Source organism: Chlorocebus sabaeus, chromosome 14 (assembly GCF_047675955.1).
Source record: "Chlorocebus sabaeus isolate Y175 chromosome 14, mChlSab1.0.hap1, whole genome shotgun sequence".
Classification (NCBI taxonomy): Eukaryota; Metazoa; Chordata; class Mammalia; order Primates; family Cercopithecidae; genus Chlorocebus; species Chlorocebus sabaeus.
Window position 1 is genome coordinate 64480782 of NC_132917.1, and position 22381 is coordinate 64503162.

The 22381-nt window shown below is 42.9% G+C and overlaps 1 protein-coding gene across 2 annotated transcripts in view; it reads right to left on the bottom strand.

The window, feature by feature from the left end:
• SERTAD2 (SERTA domain containing 2) overlaps positions 1-22381 on the bottom strand; it is a 122261-nt gene that overhangs the window by 8932 nt on the left and 90948 nt on the right. Inside the window, exon 1 of one of the 2 annotated variants that reach the window (XM_007970440.3) lies at positions 12997-13309. The exons of the other annotated variant lie outside the window; for it this stretch is intronic. The gene's annotated coding sequence lies outside the window, so the exon portion shown is untranslated. Of the gene's footprint in view, positions 1-12996; positions 13310-22381 lie in introns of those variants that run through there. 2 annotated transcript variants of the gene reach the window in all.

Sequence of the window (22381 nt, forward strand, 5' to 3'; positions counted from 1 at the left end):
ACCAGAGGGCAAGAAGCCAAGCGCATCAGCCCCTCCGGGCCTCTCTGGGCCTGGCTCAGGCTGGCCAAGGTCAGGGTCGGCCCAGCTCCTAGCTCCTCAGAAGCCTCTCTTTCCTCAGGCATCTAAGAAAGTAACAATAGTTCTTTAACCGCCCTTTGGAGAGGCAAGGGACCTTTCAAAAAGGCCTCACTGGGCTGCAACTTGAAGATGAAGCAGTAGCAGGAGCTCGCTAAGGATGTCTAGGTAACTCTAGGGAGGGGGTGCTGTGGTTCCTGTGGAGGGTGGGCCTGGAGTTCACGAAAGGGGAGCCTGTGACCCACTGGCTTCCTAGGTCACCCCAGGGCTTTGACACTCCACTTCATCTCCTCCCTTGGCTGGTGAAGACCAAAGCCTAAAAAACCCATGCCTTCTACCCAATTTTTCCAGACAAAGACCCAAAGTGACCCTGAGCTCCAGGGTGGGGCTGGAGACTCCCACGTGGAGGAATCATGTGGGTGCTCCTCCTTCTTCTGCGCACCCTAAGGGGCCTAAAACTAACCACAGCCACTTTTCTACTGAATAGTCATCGGCTCTTAACATGAGGTTTGAGATCAAACGACTTCCCTCCCCAGTAAACTTTTCAGAAACAAATTCCTAGCATTCTAGTTTTCTAAACATTAATTTTAGCAACTATTAACTGCAGCAAACCAAGTTTCAAACATAAAGAACAAAACTCACAGGTAGCGACATAAATGAAAACTTCTGGAGTTTTCCAGGAAATTTCATACTAAACACAACTCTGTACACCAAAACTAGTTTTAAACTGTGCAACTTTTCATTAGGAAGGACCCCACCCTCAAAAGCTACAATCCGGGCAGATGCTCAAAAGTAACAAATGTCACTCACTAGAAGTGTCCTCAGAAGTCAAAGGACCAGAGGACCAGGAACCTGAATGACTTGACTTTTTGGGGTTATGCAATTCCAGAATCTGAGAGACTCCCACCGTAAGGAGTCTGAGAGATTTCTGTGGGCTGGGGGCAGCCGGGAGACCGGTGGAAATAGATTCGTAGCCTATTTGAAATTTATATTTAAGGAGGGACTGTCTCTTCATATCTGTTTCCCGTCTCAAGATAGTGAGCCCCCCAGGGCACAGGCGGTGTGTGTGTTTTGTTCACTTCTGCATCCTCAGCAGACGGCAGTCTCCAACACAAGATGCTCCGTAGATAGTCACTGAATACACGAACGGTAAGTGGAAATAATGAGGAAAGACACCAAGGGGCAGCCAGGGCAGCACTGTAAAAACAGAGACAGGTGTGTGTGTGTGTGTGTGTGTGTGTGTGTGTGTATGTGAGCCAGGGCAGCACTGTAAAAACAGAGACAGGTGTGTGTGTGTGTGTGTGTGTGTGTGTCCTTGAGTGAGAACTGTGTCTGGGAGGGAGGATCTGAGGAACAAGAGGGTTGCACAGACCTCCCAGTTGAACGGTTTTACAGGGCGGATCAGGGTGGCGCAAAGCACCAGCAGCTGAGATACAGAGTAGGCAGGAGAGCTCCAGCTGAAAAGCTCTTCTGTGAGCCACTCTCCCATCCTTCACTCAACCACAGGAAAGCCTTAGGCTCACCTGGAGGCCTGATAAGCACAGGCGGTTGGGCCCCACCTCCCACATTTCTCCTTCAGCACGTCTGGGGAGGGGCCCTCGAATCGGCATTTCCAACAAGCTTTCAGGTGATGCTGGTCTGGGAACCTCACTTTGAGAACTACCGTTTCTTCTTTCCCTCATCAGGCCATTTCAAGTTTAGGCCAGAGGATATCTTTATTCAGTTAATCTTGATTCCCAAGGCCTTCCTTATTTGTGTCTAATTTAGCAGGGCAAAAAGGAATGAACAGCATTTTTGTGATAGTAACTGACAACTGACATTAGAAAACAAAAGCCTGCATGCAGAGTTAAGATGTCTGAAACTCAATTTTAATGACAAAACTCAGGTTCTCAAACTCATGTGTCAGATCCTACTGGCCCAGTGGGGCCCAGATTCTCCTTGCTGGGGTCTTAAAGTGATGGCGGTGGGATCTCATCCGAAGCTCAAAAAGGAACTGAAATAGTACTTACGTTTAAAAGAATAAGTAACAACTCCCACTACTATATTTTGCAAAAAAAAAAAAAAAAAAGCAAACAATTTTTTAAAAGATAAATCAGAAAAAGTTATCTTTAGCTCAATGTTTTCCAACTATTTAAAAGCTACACCTCTTTAAAATCTTTTTTTAAAAAAATTACTGTCCTTTAATGTTATTTGAACCATCAAAATAAATGTTATGATTTTTTAAAGTGAGAGTATTAAATAGACTTTTCCAAACTACCGCTTCTGTCATCCTACCACCACCAACAAAAATCACTGCTTTAACCTGCAGGCTCACCCCAGCCTCTTCAGACATCACAGCATCCTGGTAGCTCCCTCGACAGGCCCTGGGGGCAGTGCGGGGGCTGTAAGCGGCCTGCACAGGGAGCCCTCCTCAGCCCATGAAGACTGGCTTGCTGGGTTTCTCTGTGCCAGTCAAAAAAAGATGCAAAAGTCTTCATAGATGTAAAACTCTGCATTATGTTTTAACTTGATTCATCCCAAATGACTGTCATTAGCCCGGGCAGAAGGAAAACTCTTGACAGACTTTTCTACTCAGTGTCTGGAGAAAGCGAATTCATGCCACAAAAGGACTTTAAAAGGGGGTTGACAGCTTAGTTCTAAATTCTTAAGAGAGAAAATAATTGGGGAAGGTGGGACTGATCTTGTGACCAAAAAGGAATCAAAGCTTGAGTGGAGACACCTGGTCCTGCACCCCTGGGGCTTGTGCAGCTCGGCACCACCTTGACCCGGTGCACCCGGTGCGGGGAAAGATGGGGAACTCAGGAAAGCATCGCCTTAGAAGCCCAACTGGTTTGTACCTTGTGCACTTTTTCAAGAGCTTTTTCCAATTTCCTTTTGGGAAACAGCAACAACTAGACATTCTGTATGCTCTCTTCTCAAGAGTGCAGCACGCTTCACAATTAAGTGGTATGTTGTTTTAAAAGTCAGGTAACAAGGCAACACTGAACTCCCGTGTCTGCCGTGGTGTACCGGTGGCCAGTGGGGCGAGCTGGCCATGCTCTGCCGCTCACCTGGGTGGAGAGTGCAGCTGGGGCCTGCCTCGTGATGAGTCACCGGCCTGCACACGCGGGATCCTGCACGGCTCCACATGCACGCTATACTTCAACAGGAATGTTTTCAAAACGCTAGCTAACAGCTCTCAGGAAAAAGGCTCCTAATTCAAAGAGGAGCTTTAATGAGTCGTATCCCTAAGCTCATCAGATACACTGTCCCATATGGCTGCTGGTGTGACCACTGGTTGCTGACCAGAGGTGCCAATGCTAATGCTAAAACAAGAAAGATGAGGCCTTTACCCCAATGTCAACACTCAAAGTAGTGATCTGCCCTCATGCACCCACTTCTTTGTCAGAAAAAAGCTGAGAGAAAAAAGCAATTGTCTTACAAGAAGGCTGGCAGCGGTCCTTCCCTTCCCCTGACATCCTGTGCCACCAAAGCCCACAGCCCTAAGTGGAAACACATTCATTCTCCTGGTGTCTTTTGGCGGTGGTGGTAGAAGAAAGGGGTGCCCCTGGTGAAATTAGCTGGGCATGTGGCAGACTTCTGAGCCGAAAAGAGGCTCGAAGTAGGGCCAGGATTGTTTTGAGACAACTTCTGAAACACAGAATATGCTGTTTCTCTTCTCACTCCACAGGCTAGCCTTCCAATGCATTTAGGACCCTGCTTTTGAGGCATCCAAGTGGGAGAGCCTCTGTTCATGACAAAAGGGAACCTCCCACCAGCCTGAGGGCGGGACGCTGAGGACCCCAGTGCTCTGCCTCCAGGCTGCTGTCGTAGTGTGACACAGCAACTTCTGAGCAGGAAGAAGCCCAATCCTAATTGGGGGAAGCTATTTGCTTAGACAACTTTCTACACTTAAAATATTACACCTTAAACAACACACTGGACTAAGAAATCTGATCATGTCCAGGCTTTTAACACCCTCCTCCCCCAAGGAACAAGAAAACACACCAGTGAAAACAAAGAGGCTGCCCTGAAAAGGTTGCAGTGGTGGATGATGCTGGCAGAATCAGAAAGGAAGCTAAGAGAAACAGGCACGTCCTCAGCCGGGCCTCTTGTGTCCTGACACTGCAGCAGGCACGAGATGTGGGCTGTCCCCTCCAGCACAGTGTGGGGAGGTGCTGGGGTATCCAAAGAGCAGAAGTAGACCTCGGACCCCAAAACAACTGCGTCTGGCCCAGGGGAGTGGGCAGAAACAGGGGCAAAAATTCCAACAGGGAGAGACCGTCTCTGGCTTATTTACAGACACCGTAAGGATGCCCACAGACAAGAGGGAGTATTAGTAACAGAACCCATGAAGTTCTATGGATCGGGATGCTTTAAAACAAAAACAAAAACAAAAACAAAAACAAAACAACCAAAGCTCATCCAGAATTTGAGGCCCCTGCAGTAACATCCATGCTAATTGGTAAGGAAGACAAAGCCTCCCCTAACAAATCGGCAATGTAATTATAAAGCCAGTCACTAGATCAAGCCAGTCACCAGTGCTCCAGCAATATTCTGAACCTGTAACCCGATACCACTGTTTGCTGCTGGCGCCTCCTCCGGGCTCTCCCGCTGCGCACCGGTGGCGCGGGGGCCCGCAGGGCAATGCAACTTAGGCTGTTTGTGCAAGATCAGACCCTGCATTTGAGGAAGACCTGCAGGAGCAGTCCTGGCTTGCTTGACAGTGGAGAAGAGGGCAGGGGGCGGGGAAGCCTGACCATACACTGAAATTCGACCAGGAAGTCAAGCCCTAAGTAAATTTAAGAAACACCTTTTACTGTTTGGGGTTGTTTTCTGAAGTTCAAATTTTTTAAATTCTAGTTTCTCCTCTCAGATTTTTACATGCTTCTATTAAATTGAAGGCAATTTCCAATACTGGAGGTTTGTCAAATATAATCTTTTCTCCTAGTAAAATAATTTTTAAAAATGTTGACAACTGCATTTAGTAAGCAAAATATAGTCAAATTCTGGGAGAGAATGTTTCAAATAAATATTTCTTTAGACTAAATTACGGCCTTGTTAGTACACATCTGGAAAGAAAATAGGCTTTTTAGAATATAAATGTCAAGTGGTATAAAATGTTTCTAATATTCTGTCTCAGTGGTTCCTCTGCCAGCTGGGAATTTTAAGTTTTAATCCCAACTCTTAGGAAGATATGGACACCAATCACCTTCTTCCAAGGACAATGAGAATGCTGTCAATTGTTTTATTTTACCTAAGGATTCTGGCTAAAAGTATGGTACACTCGATTTTTAAAAAAAAATTAGAAAGAAAAAAGCTTTATTTGTTTTCTCAGTTTTAAGGAATTTTTTTTTTAATTTATAAAGAAAAAGGATTACTTGGGAATGGCACACTTAATTCAAGTAAAAGATTGAGTAGAATTACACAGTTTTTAACCTGAAGTTAACAAAAACATAATATGCTCTGATGCCTGGAATTTGCTTTAAAATACTCCAAAACAAACAAACAAACAAAAAACCCAAAACCTGGCCATGTAGATGAAACGAGATTTGACAAAATGTTGATACCTGCTGAGGCTGGCTGATAAGTACAAGGCAGTGCATTGTACTCTCGCTTTTACTTTTGAGTGTGTTTGGAATTTTCCATAATAAAAAGTTACAAACCACAACATGCCAATACATATTTTTAAAATTAAAACATATAAAATAAGCACAATAAATTACTCACACCCCCAATGAAAACTATTATATTAATTTGATAGGTTTTTTTTTTCACACAGAAGAAAGCTATTACTGCTCATGTAAACAAGCACGCCCAATTCAAGTTGGAACTCTTTAAACTCTGCAAGACAGCACATCACATCCAGCCACGAGGGGGCGCAGCCGAGCAGCAAGGAGCGCAGAAGTCTGATTCTTCACTGCAATTTCTACCTACAGCTCTCAAAGTATATACATTTTCAAGATTGTTTTCAAATTCAGGTATCCACAGAACAATGCTAAGCAAGCTGGGAGCTTTTCCAAGGCCAAAATAAATTAAATTATGGTATGGTTCAAACTCTGGAAGTACTGTGTATAGGAAAGGTTGTTTCCCTGTATGCAAAAGTTAACACTGATGTTTCAAAAACCATGGTTAGAATCCCTGGAGGATTCCTGAAATGAGAACAAACACACAACAACAAACACACACCCAAGTCAGGAGATGTGAATGTGGAGAAACCAACAGTTCAGAATTTCCAGTGGGGATTCCAACATGGACTCTCAATAAAACAATGTGTCTCAATAAATTAGGCTAAGACTTTTACCAGTATAGATGCCTTTACTAAGCCTACTTGCTACTTCTTAATAACTATAAATTATCTCCATACTGAACAGATACCGCTTCAGGCAGTTATTTGGGAAAACCCTTCAGAAAAGACATTGGGGAGGGGCCATTTAATTATAAAATGTAACACAGTTAACCTTAGGGAGATAATGAAGCAAGATCATTATGTGTAACTACCTGCTGGAATTCTTTCTATTTAAATTACAAGTTCAGGTTACATGATGTTGTATGTTCAATAATAATGCTCATAATAGATGAAATGTTATAATGTCTCCCCATTTGAAAATTGGAAAGCATAAACATATCTATATATTATAATCATTTGAATTGTGATGCTACTTTGTAATAATTTGGTGTCAGAATATGATGTTTTTAGCATTTTGAATCTAAGGCCTCATTAACATTAGGGTAAGGAATTCTCAGATTTGACAATTTTTCCCATAAGATTACGTGCTTTACTAGTAAAGGCTAGCCAGCATTGCCCAACCCCCATTCTCCAGCATAATGAAAATATTTTTTTCTCCTGTATTTATAATTGCTTGGATGGGATTCTGTTTCAATCCTCCTGTAGCATCTTTTCCCTAAAGATACACTGTTTTTCTCCCTCACGCTAGAGACCCTTAATAAACAATGTCAAGGGGGTGGGGGGCTTAGAGTAGGAGGGAAAGGCTTTGCCAAAAGCATGTGACAGTTTTTGTGTTTAAAAAAAAAAAAAAAAAAACCTCAAGACTCAAGATACATGTAAGTCTTACTAAAACAGGGAAACAGAAGATTTTAGAACAATTCTGTGAGAGATAAAATTACATCTTAGTTAAAACCGAAGGTGGCCTTCTAGGTTTTATTAGTTAGACAACTATTTGCCACTGAATAAAACTAAGGAATAAAAATAAAGTATGCTACTTCAAGAAATGCTTCAATAGAAGCGTTTCTTAAAAGTTAAAAATTAAAAACTAGTCATGCCTTCAAATTTGGATGCTTCATTACTACAAAAGAATCACTTAAAATATTGCTTACAAATACAGAACATATTGCATCTTATAACTTATCCGTGCAGTCCAAAGAGGAAAACCAGAGAAATGTTGTTTCTTTTACTTACTGTGTAAAACTGAACATTGTATTGTATGGCCTAAACCTGGATTCCTTAGAGAACAATATCACATTTCTACAACATGATATGAGTACAACAATTTGAGGCGCAGAATAATAGAAATATACTTGAGACATGCAAATGGCAGGAAATAACTATTCTACGTAAATACCTGTCCCATGTAAGTAATCTACATGTTTGGAATGTTTAGTTGCCTCTAAGAATTAGGCAGGCTAATAAGGTTTTACAAAGACAATTTAAACTTTGTATCATATACTTGAATAATTCACACATAGAAAATAATTTTACAAAGAAAAAGGCAATGAGGATACAAACTAAAGTTGAGGGGAGTAAATGATACTTTGTAAATATGGCAGCCATTAAAAAATAACTACTTTGGGACTATTTTGAGATAAAACATATATCTTCCCAAGGACTTCTGTGCATTGATAATGAATGGCTCACTGAACTTTAAGCTAAGTCACTTAAATACAATAAAAATAATCAGAGTACCACACTAAATGTAATAACTATTTATTTTCTAAGGAAAATGCTTCATAATTCTTTAATTACCTTCAATGGTCTTCACGGAAAGCCTTCCTCAACCTCCCCAGCCTGCCACCCCCTCACACTCGATTCATCCTACCTGTCTTCTGGAGCTTTAGAAGAAGGCAGGAACCACCTGAAGAATCGAATTTTTAATTGTAAACCAACTACTTGTCAGACAGCTAAGAACCACTGCCAATGAAACATACTTCATTTTCTATTTCTGGACATGGTAAAACTACTAAAAAAAAATTAGTTTGCCTTAAAAAGTTCAGAAAAGACCACCAAGTTCCTGAGAAGCAGAGAGACAGAGCAAAAATTATTCCACTCTGGATCATAGCACCCAAATTCCTCAGGCAGATTGGTTTTCTCTGATAGCATGGAAGACACAGAAGAGGTACAGATGGACAGGGAGATGTCCCCTCAAAGTAGGAAAGAAATCTGAAAAGCAAATCTGTATCACCTATTATAAAATGGGATAACCACACAGGAAGATCAGTTTAACGCAGTTGCCAGCTTGGTATCTCATTAGCGTGACTAGGATTTTATGCAAACCTGTTCTGGTGTAGAGATGACCTTGGGACTTTCAGATTCTCTGAGTTTAACTTGGGCAACACTTCTAAACACAAGGGTGGGGTACACTAGCAGGCCTGCTCCAAACCCCAGGAGCTGCAGTGCATGGCGTGGAATGATAAGCAGCCGGCTGGAGCAGAGGCAAGCAAAGCGCTAAAGGCTGATCTGGAGCAGGGACTTTTGATCATTCAGTGGTTTTGACCATGGTCTATTCAAGTGTACATTTTACTTTTCTTCAACAGGTTCACTCAGCCCACTGTTAAACATCAGTGTGTGTGCATACGGATATACAGAATATATAGACATAGATCATGTCTTTAAGAGCCAGAATCCCTTCCCCTTTACTATTCTATTGGGGAAGTCCTTAGAAAATGCCTAGCTTCTTTTCAGTTAACTGCCTAGGAAGGTTTTTTAAAGGAAAAAAGCTTAGAATTAATTAGTAATTCTGCAAAGACACAGGTTTTTATAAAATGACAAAAAAGACAGTAAGGCAGACATGAATGAGTTTTAAGAACTGAAGTTTGCTGCTACCTGGAGTTACTAGAAAAACAAAGCTGCCTTTGGGCACCTCAAACTAGTCAGACCTGCTGTAGCAGTTGCACAGTCGGCTCCAGATCTATCCTCTGCTCTTCCCCTCCAGCCCCCACCCGACGCCTCCGCATAGCTCAGTCCACTCTCCACTCAGGGTGGAGGTGGGCCGGGCACATGCACCCCTTGATCTGCTGTCCCTGTGGGGAGGCAGGGGCCAGCTCTGGCCAGACAGTGTGCAAGTGTAAGAAGAGGCCGGCCAGGAGCACAGATGCCAACTCCATTCTGAGCTGAAAACTGCAATGGATGCAGAATACAGCTTAGGTGATCTTGGGTTTCCAAAATAGATCAATCAAATTGTGGGGTTTACTTCAGAGAATCCTAGCATTAAGTTCAGATGAGGGACAGAGGATTCTGAGAAAAGACAAATGGGTCTTTCCAGCTTTGGGATCCCTCAGACCACAGAGAGGGCAGAATTTTCAAAAGAGTTTGCGTTGTGTATATGTGGTGCTTGTTGAAACTGGCAGTATCTGTTCTGTCCTATTAGAAATCATATATTATAAAATATATTGCGATGATTTTACTTTGAAATTTTCATTTGTATTTCAAAGAAAATTTTTAGACAGCCAATCCTGTTTTGTCTGTCTCGTGATCTCCGAGAAAAAAAAAAAAACAAGGAGTCTATTTATTACTCAGAATAGGAATGTCGTCTTATTGGGCTGACATATGCCATTCACAGATTCATACAAAGAATGAACTGCCACACAGGGCTAATGGAGAAAGACACTGCTCCACACAATGAGTGACGGACGCTCCAGGGGACAGTTCTGTTCATAAGGGTTTCCCAGCATCTGCACACAGGGCAGAAGTTTGCCTTTAATACCAACTGCACCGGCCATTTGAGACAATCATGTTTTCTAAATTAGTAGCCATTTCCTTCAAACATACTAAAATTAAATGAAATAGGCACACATTTCTTAAACAGGAGTCCTGGCTTGTGGATTTCTATCAATTGCTTAATGAATAATTATTAACAATAGGTACAAAATATATGAGTTGTGCATATAAACTGGCCATGGCACTTTTAGATTTTCATGTTTTGCTAGTCAGTATTAACAGAAAGACCTATGAGAACTGGTGTCACCCTTATTGTAAGGTCATTTTCACATCAACTGGAGCTTGCCTTCTGGTGCCTTCAGTACACACCTGATCTTTGGACTCAGTAATCAGAGACAGCGCCTGCGCTTGCTCTCTCTCTCAGGCACCAAGAAACTACTGCAACTAGAGCTATCTCCTATAGGACATGCCATGACACTGAATACAAAATTTCTGTTGCCAAAAAGCTTTAAAAATTCTATGAGTGAATTGAAGTTCATGGTCCCAAATACTCTTATCTATACATAGCTTTTTCCATAGGTAATATTGACAAAGTGGTCTTGATTCTGTTGATATACGTGAAATATAAAATAAAGCTTCATACTTTTTTTCTGTGCCCTTTAACAAGAAACCACAGCAAAAGAAACCTCTCAAAGTTTCTGTTCCAGCTTTCACCTTTCTTAGTTACTAAAATGTAAAATATTTTGTAGTATAAGTGGACACCGATAACTTGCAGCATGCTACTTTTATTGATAGAAATTTTTACGTATTTGCATTCGAACATCTTCAAACTGCCTTCATACGTTTTGTAATGTTTTTTGTGTGTGATGCATGTGTGTGCCTTTCTAAAGTAGCGTTGTAACTTATTCTGCCATTGGAACCCTGTTTAAAATAGCAGATGCCATAGGCTATCAGTCGCCACACAAATTTGAATGAGTTTTAAAATATCAAAATATTTGCTATTTTACTATGCTCATTATCAGTAATAATTCAGTGTGTAGCAATTGGGCAAAATTCATATTTTAGCTTCTCAATTAAATACAAAAACTTTAAGGAGGGACAATTCAGCAAATAGAAGTGTAAAGATTTTCTAAATCTGAATTAATATCCTTCTCTTAATTCTTCAAGGGAAACAAGCTTGAGCAGCTGTTACCTAAGACGTTGTGACATTCGCCTGACAATAAAACCGTTCCCTAGGACACCTCCTGTCATACATACACTTGGTTGGCATTACAAAATGTGAGTCCTCTCCCCTACCTGTCTTAATGAGGTAAGGAAAAGAGCTGGGTGTTAAGGAAAAAGGGGGTTGGGGGATGTCAACTCCAAAATAAAATTTCTCATCTGAGAACAACATGGTTATGTACATTTTAATTAGGGGGTGAAAGAAGTTTAAAAATAAATTGTTAAAGGATTCCAAACTTAAAGAACGACATAAAAATTTTATATTAACATATAATACACCTCTAAGGAAGTCGATGGAAAACTTTTAAGTATTTGTCTCTTTTAAATAAAAAGAAAAAAAAAAGAACCCTGAAAAAATAAACAGAAAAGCAGAGATCCACAAACAAACTATTCTTGTTCACTCCAGAAGTTGGGATCTTAGGATGGATATTTTCATCTTCACAGCACACCCTAGCACACTCATATCAGAATAGACTTCTATAAAAAGGGGGAGGGATGGGAGCTGCCAGGGTGAGACATGCCTTCTGCTGAGCTGAGCAACTACCCCCAACCCCCATCGGCCAAGCAGCCCAGACGCTCTCAGGTGGACGGTCCTTCAGGGGCGGAGCGAAGCCAAAAGCCCACATCACTCTTGTCAGGGACTAGTCTCTAATTACAAAAAGCTACTGTGAACACTTAGGGCCTCAGGAATCCTACTGGTGACTACAACTTCTAGGCTCTTTACACACATTATGGATATTTCTTAACATATATTGAGAAATCAAAAGGCATATTTCATGAACAAAGCTTGAAAACATGTACTCTCTCCCCTAAGACCAACTGGGGCTGCCCAATTCGATTCAAATAAAAACTGCTGTGGTCTGAGGCTGGCTGTCTCACTCTGCTGACGGTCCTCCCCATTCAGTGTCTGTGAAAATTAACTTTCTACCTCCTGAAACGACTCAGCTTGCAAGCAAAAAGTTATTCCAATGCAAACTATACCTGATCTTTTCGTGAAACTTAGAAACTAAACCTAAAACTCGACTCCCATTCTCAATCCATTACTACCACTTCTGCTAAAGGTAAGATAACTTACAGCCAAGAAACAAAACAAAACAAAACACGATTTTCTCTCCATGCAGTGGCCCTGTGACGACACCCCCTGTCTTATTGGTACAAAGTCTAGAGCTTGGGACAGCTGGCTCCCCTCAGCCCCCTCCCTTTCAGTCATAGGCGGTTACCACCAAGATGACTCGTAGATTTCTAACTTAAAAACCAACGAGACGTTCAGTTTAATATACATATAAATCCCAAATCAATTCATTTGGGCATGGGCGAAAAGAGGGTGGAAAGGGACGTTTTTAACATAAACAAAAACACCGGGAAATTCACAAAAACGCACTACAGCAAGTTGGATGCAAACCCGGCCACGGAACTCAAAAGTGAAGCAGCCTTCGCGCCAGCAATCCGAGCCTTAAAAAGTCTCGCACGTTCACAACAACACAACCGCCACAACGCGCACACACATCCCAGCTGTAGAGGCGACAGCTCCAGGCGCCCCCACCCGCCGCTCGGCTCTACGAGCTCCCGACCCCCTCCTGACCCCGGCCCTGCCCCCAGCGGCTCAGCCCGCAGGCGCCGGGGGTCCGAGAGCGCGGGGCCGGGGCCGCGGGAGGGAGCGCTCCTCCCGTACCTGTTCCGTCCCCGGCTCCCTCCCGCGGCGGCGCCTGGCCCCTCCTCCGCCCTCAGGGCTCTCCCGGCCCTGGCCGAGTCCCAACACCGCCCCCCATCCACCCGGAGCCCCAGCGCCCACGGATCCCCTCCAGCCCGGCGCCGAGAGAACTTACCACATGCAGCTCCACCTGGGAACTAACGCATCAGGAGGGGTTTCCGCCCACTCCTCAGCTACTCCAGCTCCATGCGGAGTGCCCCGCTCCAGGGGCCCGAGGGTGGCGCCGGGGAGCGGGCAGCAGGCGAGGCCGAAGCTAAGACTCCGCCGTCCTCTGCCTGCGCTCCCCGAGCATTATACAATGGTGGAGGCGGCGGCGGCAGGCAGCAGAGGAGGAAGCGAGAGGCGGGCGGAGGGGGCGCCCTGACCGAGCGAGCGGCAGCTCGTGCTCCAGCACTCGCCGTGCAGGAGTGACGTGCGGCCCGCGAGCCTCCCGCGAGCTCCGGGCCCGGGCGCCGCAGGCCCCGCCCCTCGCCGCCCGGCCCCGCCCCCGCCGGCCCCGCCCCGGCCCGCCTCTCCCCCGCGGTCCCGGGAGGCGCGATAAAGGCCGAGCCCGGCCGCGGCCGCCGGAGGAGCAGGAAGGGGCGACGGAGCGCAGGGGGCGCCGGGTGGCAGCGCCGCCCCCAGCTCCCTCCCGGGCCGGCGCGCCCCTATTTTCTCGTAAGGACGGGCTGAAAGAGGAGGAGAGAGAGAAGGAGACACGCCGGCCTGAGGACCACCACTGCCACTAGTAACGCCCCCCACACTCTAGAAGCGCTCAGGCGAATGACGAAGCGGCTGGTGACAAAGGCGGCGGCGAGTGCAGCGCGTGCACAGCCCGCGGAGTCGCGCGACCGCAAATATGACAAGCATTTGAGCTATTTGGCAACGTGGGGCCGGTCAGCGGGGCGGGCAGGGTCCCCGCGGGGGGCGAGGGGCAGAGAACTGGCCCGGGCGCCCGTCTCGCTGCCTGCGGGGTTCCTGGGCGGGGGTCCGCTGCGGGACACTCCTCCGAGGCCCGCACGGGTCCGAACGGCAGGATGGGGGCTCCAGCCGTGAGTCGGGGACAGAAAAAGTCCCTTGCCCTCGTGGCCTCAGCCCGACGCGCGAAGTGGGTCACCAAGTCCACAGGACTTGGGGAGCCGGACCGAAAGAGATGCATCCTTCGGGGTCGGCCGGGCCGCGGTGCAGACCCGGCAGGAGGGAAGCCAGGCTAGGAGACGCAGCCAGGTCGGAGGCGCCCACAAGTTTCACGTTGGTGGCCTTTCCCTCCCGTGGAGTAAGCTTATGCTTGGAACTACTTAAATTTACCAGCGAAATTTATACTAGTTGGAAGAGAACGTGTGTATGCTCAAATGGTGAGAATTTAAGAGCACTAGGGAAAGAGGCCAGAGAGATGGTTCGACTGGAAAATTAATGATTATTTTAAAAATTACACGTGCATTCAGTATAAAGATGTAAAAAGCAATGCAGGCAGGCACCTTAAAATTTTGGCTGGCACCCCAATCAATATCATTTCAGATCACTTTGGAGTTTAATGGTTCACTATGCTAGTTGTATTTAAGGATAATAAAGCTTTAAGACCTAACATAAAGGTGATTGTAAGTCGTTAACATCAAGAGAAATTTAGACTTGTTTAAACTGTTCTGTAATGATTTGTTATCAATCAAATTGATGATCTCATCGAAATTAAACGTGCTAAAATGTTGATAGAGGAGACAACGCTTCTTGTTTTATCTTTGAGGAGGATGGAAAAGGTTTTTACCGGACCCTTAGTATAATTAAAGTCTTACACAGTATAACCTCAGCCAAAAGCTAAGTGTTTGTGGATATCTTTACAAAGTCTCATTATAATGGCGTTCAAAATGAGATAATATGGAAGCTGTGCTCACCGGCCCTCTGCAGGTCTTGCTCAGTTTGCGCCTGAGTGGCATAACATTCAAACATTTTGCTGTGAAGCCAAGATATTTTTCATTTCCAGAGTTCTGCAGTTTAGAGACGACATTAACTACTAACAGTTTCCTAACCACCCACTCACTTATACTTTCAGTGCTCACTTTAAGGAAAAGCCATTGAAATAGAAGCTGCAATAATCTCTTCCTGTGATATCTTTGTAGAGGAGGCCAGAGGCATTAGCTCTGTTGAATTTAAAGTGAATTTAAACTGCTATTCATGGATTAAAGTAAGCAGGAAGTTACACTTGCAGAACTTTTGTGACACTTGGATATTTTCTAGCAAATAGGTTACACCAAGTGCAGTGTTTCTGAATAACATAACAAGATTTAAGTCAAAGTGACAACTTTGTGTCACCAGGGTAGACACGATTCTGCTGAAGTCTATAAGGTCTGTATTTTGTACCTGCTCAAAGGTTTGCACTCTTAGGAGACCAGCAACCTGCGTTTTTTGGAGTGAAATGGTTTCCATCCGTTTATACCTCTGAAGGCTGTAACATCTTATCAATGCACACATTACAAACAGCTCCCACTTCCCCCACTTTTAGAATCTTGCATCTTTGACCAAGAAGTTTAAGTGAGCTGGCAGCTTCAACAGCTGCCAACGTGGTTAACACCTGCTGGTTAACCCTCTCCTTCCCCTTATGCAATCCCCTACCCCAAGGCTGAGTGACACACAGGCCAGAACAGCAGTCTCTACCCAGCCCTAGAAATTCAAGTCTATGGGGATAAGGAAAGGCACTTCCTGCACTTTTGAAGTCAGTTCCCTTCAGTGAATAAGAAGTGTTTAGTGAATATGTAAATTTTGTTCTCACTCTTTGGGAGATTTAAAAGCCCATACCTGTAATCCCAGCAATTTGGGAGGCCTAGACAGAAGGATCACTTGAGACCAGGAGTTTGAGACCAGACCCCCGTCGCCACAAAAAATGAAAAAAGTAGCCCTGCATGGTGATGTATGCCTATAGTCCTAGCTACTAAGGAGGCGGAGGTGGGAGGATTGTTTGAGCCCAGGAGTTCAAGGGTGCAGTGAGCAATGACCACACCACTGCATTCCAATGTAGGTGAGACCTTATCTCAAAACAAAATCCCATTTAAAATAATCCTACTCTGACGGCCTCATCCAGAATTTAGAAGTTCTCCCTCTCACTTTCATATAACATAACTTTAGAACAGTTATAAGAAATTAGGCTAGTCATCCACATTTAACTACCAGGAACATATCTGTTTAGGGAGAAAATAAACATTCTTTTTATAAGTATAGAACTGTGATGGTAAATTTTAAAAATGCTCATGAGTTTAATTTCAGAGAAGTACTTCTCGGCATCATTTTGTAGTTCTGGGTACTAGTTTACACTTCACTGCTTCTCTTTTGAAAGTTTCTGTGCCCTCACATCTTATGGACTGGCACACTAGTGCACTAACTGAAGGCCACTTTTAGCACTTAGCACACACCAAAAACACAAGGGGCAAGCTGGATATATAAACTGAGAAATAAAGACTTTAAAACAGGTTTTGAACTTAATTTCATTTTTCCTTTGCTTTTATTAAATTTTTATCTTTCAGGTTCCACCTGAAATACTAGTAATGATCATCCATCTATATACCTTGCAGATATTGGTCTTGGTTTTATGGCAAAAAAGATAAATGTTTCAGTTATTAAATAAATTATATAAAGTCAGCTAGGCTAAATAAGCTTTTCATGGAAAATACAGTGATCCTAACTGTGGACTTATCATTCGGATAACTGAAAATTGGAATAAATCTTCAAAATAAAGTTCTGGAAGTCACATAACCTAAATGATTATTAAGGAGTCAACAGAGGATACAATGATTTGGAAAAGTAAATACTCTCACAAAGATGGCACAGGCAGATTCAGTCCTTTTCAGCCACTAACAATTTAAAACAATTCTATCAAAGCAGCAAGTGAACTCCTCTACTTCTGCAAATTTTCTCCATCTCTTCTTCCACCTGCTTTTGTCATGGTTTTTTTCTGCTCCTCCCTGAAGTCACAATTCATAAAAGCAGAACTACAGCTCCAGTGAAGGCCCCTTTGCAAAGCTTTCCATGTTGTTACGTTGAACTGCTTTGCAACGACTGCTTTGTACCTTCTCAGGGAGGTTTCACTTGTCTGTTAAAGATACACATTTTTTTCTCTTTTAAAAATCTGACAATATGTAAATCTAAACCTGAAACACAATCTTAGTGGCAATATTTAAAGAAAATGCTTTTAAAACCATTTCCTTTTTTTCTAGCTTTCGGGATCAGTCCCTTCTCACTATTACTGGAGAAGATGGCTTCTGTTAGGCATTAGCTTCCTTCCTATTCCATTTTCCACTGAATCTTCAAAAGCCTTGTGCAGTCTATCAAAATGCAAATAACTTTCTTGGTGACTCTGACAACTCCAGGGTTCCTTCCTGCAGGGACACTACTCCATTAAGACTGGTGGTCTCTTCTCAGAAACATCTCCCATCCCCAGCTCCCTACACAACACACATCGCCTCTACACATGGACTCTGTATTTCTTCCTGTCTATAAGCCATCCACAATTCTTGAGGAGGTCTCACTCTTCTCAAGGCACTGAGCACTTCTAGCTTCCACAGAAAATTTCAATGAATGTTAGAAATTACACAGACCTTTCTTGCCCCCAGGAACCAGCTTGGTGAGATGAAAAGTCCTGGACTAGGAGTCTGAAGATCTTGTACACATTAATTACTTAACCATGATAAATCTATGACTTTTTAGTTTCTTAATCAACTGGGTCACAGATTTAGGATAAGCACCAGTTCTGGTCAAAAGAGCACAGGGTTGTTAAGTCAGGTGATTTCAGGGCTAGCTCCTCAGTCACAGCGAGCAGGGAGGCCGAATCAGACCCTCTGCACTGGGCCTGCTTCCACACCTGGCAAAAAAAAGGAACTTGGACTCAAAGATTTCAAGAGCCCCTCCCTAGAGCTAAGTAGGAGTCGTCTATGAAACAGTGATTACACTGTGACTATCCTCATGGAGGAGTTTTAAGGCTAAAATGAGATAAAATGCTTTGGAAGCTGCTCAGCTTGTCTGGAAGAATATAAAACCAAGTTCATGTTCACATATTTCTAAATGAAAGGACTAGAAAAGCAAATAATGATAATGTACTCTCTTCAATAAGATATGTTCTTTGAATTATTTTTTTAAGTCCAGAAGATGGACTTGAGCAGTTCTATCCATATTCTTCTAGATTTGTTACCCCTTAGGGTTCAAGTTACCCAGCTGTGAGACTGGAAATACCCCTACCCCCTAAGTTTGTGTAGCAGCAGGGCAATTTACAAGGCGATTTTCTTTCTTTTTTTGAGACGGAGTCTTGCTCTTGTTGCCCAGGCTAGAGTGCAATGGCACAATCTCGGCTCACTGCAACTCCACCTCCCGGGTTCAAGAGATTCTCCTACCTCAGCCTCCCAAGTAGCTGGGATTACAGGCATGCACCACCACACCTGGTTAATTTTGTATTTTCAGTGGAGACAGGATTTCTCCATGTTGGTCAGGCTGGTCTCGAACTCCCAACCTCAGTTGATCTGCCTGTCTCTGCCTCCCAAAGTGCTGGGATTACAGGCGTGACCCACTGCGCCCGGCCACAAGGTGCTTTCATATGGATCCACTTGTTTGCTCTTCATAATGCCTTCCCTGTGCCATAGGCAGGGGAGGTACTACTACCCACCTCTCAGAGGACTAAACAGAGGATCTGAGAAGGACCCACCAATGGAACTCTTTATCAAGCTGACTCCAGGGTCAAAGGAAGCCTGGATCTAACATTTATTGAAGCATTCTGTGAAAGCCAGGAGTGCTGAGCGTCTTGAGAAGAGCATACACTCCTCAGAAACAGCAGATGGTGCAGAGCCAGGAAATACAGAGTCAACGTGCAGAGACCAACAGGAGGGTAGTGCTGGGCCAGGAACTGGATGCTGCTTAGCTCCATCTCTCTACTCGGGTCATGGAATAACAATTCTATTTCTTATACAAAAAACTCCAACCCTGCCTATTCTTAGCCTTGTTAGCACCACATTTTATCTCACAGAATTAACAACCCACAACCACCACAAGAAAAAGAAATAAAATTCATCATATCCTCTAGCCCCTCACTCATTTCCAGTAAGGTTCATAACACGGTCATTCTTGTTTACCACCCTGTCTCTAGCCTCTACAGCACTGCCTGACACAGCAGGCATTCAATAAGGATCACTCAATAAGTGGACCAATGAGGAATGCTGAAGCACTTACACCGGCTTCATAAACTCAAAAGGTTAATCTTTCCTGCTAATATTTCCCTCATGTTAAGAGTTAATTTTAACAGGATCATTACATGGGGAACAACCTCGCAGATAAACACCAAATTATTGCCAGAATCCCACCATTCTGTACCTTTTAATGAAGATTCTTCTCTGCCTACTTACTTTAAGAGTGAAAAGTATTAAGTAACATTTTAAAACACAGCAGCATTTGATTTTTAGGTTAAAGAAAAACGCCAGATAGGAGTTGAAGAAAACCAAAATATATGCTTAGGCCATCAACCTGAAGATAAATTTAAAAAAAAAAAAAAGCTATGTCTACTAAAAATAGCAAAAATTAGCCGGGTGTAGTGGCGGGTGCCTGTAATCCCTGCTACTCAGGAGGCTGCGACAGGAGAATCTCTTGAACCCGGCAGGCAGAGGTTGCAGTGAGCCGAGATCGCGCCATTGCACTCCAGCCTGGACAACAAGAGTTAAATTCTGTCTCCAAAAAAAAGACTTATCTATCCAAATTTTCCAATGGCTACCTGAATGGTTCAAATGAGCATTTAACACTGTCACCTTCACACCCTTTTGTTCATGGAATACAAAAATATGACAGTAGTTAAGAATATTATCTGTTAATTCTGAGGAAAAAATGGCAAAATGATGACAGAAATTTTTTTTTTCCAAAGTGTTACTCTAATACTAAATGTTTCTATGTTTTAAAATCAAGCAAATTTATATGATTGGCTAGACTAAATTCTATCTTTTGGTTTACATATTCTTGTATCTATTGTAGAAACTATCTAGGATTGAGTACCTTTAAACCTTATAAGTAAAGAGGACTTTTAAGTATGGTGATTTTTGTAATATAAATAATATATTTAAACCATTTTTTTAAGTCTCAGCTATAAAAATTCTACTTAGAGAAGTTAAAAGAAAATCGAGGCTTTAATGTGAATAGGTGCCCAGGAAGTGCCTCCAAGTTTAGGCTATGAGGCATCATTAGAAAATAAACGTGAACAGAGGATACAGTTTAAGTGTAAACACAATATACAACTAAAAATGAATCAGCCCTTTGCCACATGAATTTTTATTAGTTTTCTAGGGGAGAGGTAACACTTGCCAAGACTGCACAGGCTTTACCTTTCAGTCGCTAATGTACAATTGTCTTTTAAAGACCTGTTGCCAGAATAAACAAGACTTTTTCAAAATTATCCAACCTAATAATAGTAGTCTTTTGCTTTAAAAAAAAATTATATATATATATGTATATATATAAAATTTAAAATTTATAGCCAGGTGTGGTGGTTCATGCCTGTAATCCCAGCACCTTGGTAGGCGGAGGTGGGCAGGTCACTTGAGGCCGGGAGTTCGAGACCAGCCTGGCAAACATGGCAAAACCCCATCTCTACTAACAATACAAAAAAATTAGCTGGGCATGGTGGCACACGCCTGTATTCCCAGCTACTTGGGAGGCTGAGGCATGAGAATTGCTTGAGTCCAGGAGGCAGAGGTTGCAGTGAGCTGAGATCACACCACCGCACTCCAGCCTAGGCAACAGAGCTGACTCAAAACAAATTAAAGAATGAAAATAAAATAAAATGTATAATTTTTGTTTTCTTTCTCTTTTGTTTTTGTTTTTAGTTTTTAAATTTTTATATCTAAAATTTCAGAAATGCAGAGTAAAGTCAAGGAGGAAGAAAATAAAGCAAGTAGCTCAGACACCAACACCACATTAGGTACACTTGTGTAACTAGTCAATTACTTTTTTCAAAAATACACTTTAAATATTGAACAAAATATTTAACCTTGCTAAGTAATGTTTGTTTCAAAATGGTTTTCTTAGAGAAGTCTTGTTTAGGTTATAGGAAACTCCTTACATGGGCAGAGAAGCTGGCTTTAAGGAGAAAATAATAGTGTGAATGATCTATCTGCAACTTCCCTTTTTAAAAACAGAAGTTGAATCTGTAACACCAAATTTAGAAAGGAGAGTGGATGGCAGCAAATACCCTAAGAATATCATCTGTAGCACAGACGCCCACTGCTGTTCTGTTCTGTTACAATTAAATGTACACTTTACAATCCTGAACTTGCTCAGACAATGCATATATTTAAAGATGATTCATTTAAAAGAAAACATACATCTGAAAGAGTCACAACAAGTCAAAAATCTCACTTAAAAAGTGCCAGATTCCCTCACTATGAGTGCAGAGCTATTCATTTGGCCTCTTTACACAGAGTGCAGCACAATCCAGTACTGGGCTACAAAAAAATCATTTTTGTGGGACTACTATTGATAATTTCAACATCATATTTGTTTTGCTTCCTTTAAGAAATTAAAGCCCAAATTACAAAAAGGTAGAAAAAATTTTAATCAGATACTCATTTTCAATCCATTCTGATTTGTTGCCCCTTTAAAACTCTGAGACATCATGCTTTTTAGTTTTAATAACAATTAACAGCGATGAGAATAAAGATTCCAGAATTACTTTTTTTTTTTTTTTTGAGGCGGAGTCTCGCTCTGTCGCCCAGGCTGGAGTGCAGTGGCCGGATCTCAGCTCACTGCAAGCTCCGCCTCCCGGGTTCACGCCATTCTCCTGCCTCAAGACTCCCGAGTACCTGGGACTACAGGCGCCCGCCACCTCGCCCGGCTAGATTTTTGTTAGATTTTTGTATTTTTTAGTAGAGACGGGGTTTCTTCACCGGGTTAGCCAGGATGGTCTTGATCTCCTGACCTCGTGATCCACCCGTCTCGGCCTCCCAAAGTGCTGGGATTACAGGCTTGAGCCACCGCGCCCGGCCCAGAATTACTATTTTCTCATTACAGCCAAAAATGAAAAGTGAGAAAACAAATACCTTTCCAAAAGTTCATCAGATGAAAAGATCAAAATTAATGGGGAGCCATACCATTTAAGGGACAAGAATACTTAATACTATACACATGCAGATTCTCCCCCAAACTTATCAACAAATTAAATGAAGTTTAAATCCCATATTTTCCTTCAATGGAACTTGGCAAATGAATCCTGAAATTCATCTGAAATAGGAAAGGGCCAAACACAGTTGTAATAAGCTTAAGGAACAAGATAGGGGACATGTCCTATCAGAGCTTATTATAAAGCTCTACTAATTAGAACAGGGTAGAGTTGACGTAGGTACAGATAAATAGATCAATGGAACAGAATTGAGAGTTCAAAACCACATATATGTGGAAGTGTAATATATGACTGAAGTGAAATTACAGATCAGTAAGGAAAGAATTCGGTAAGTAGCTCAGGGCCAGGCACGACGGCTCATGCCTATAATCCCAGCACTTCAGGAGGCTGA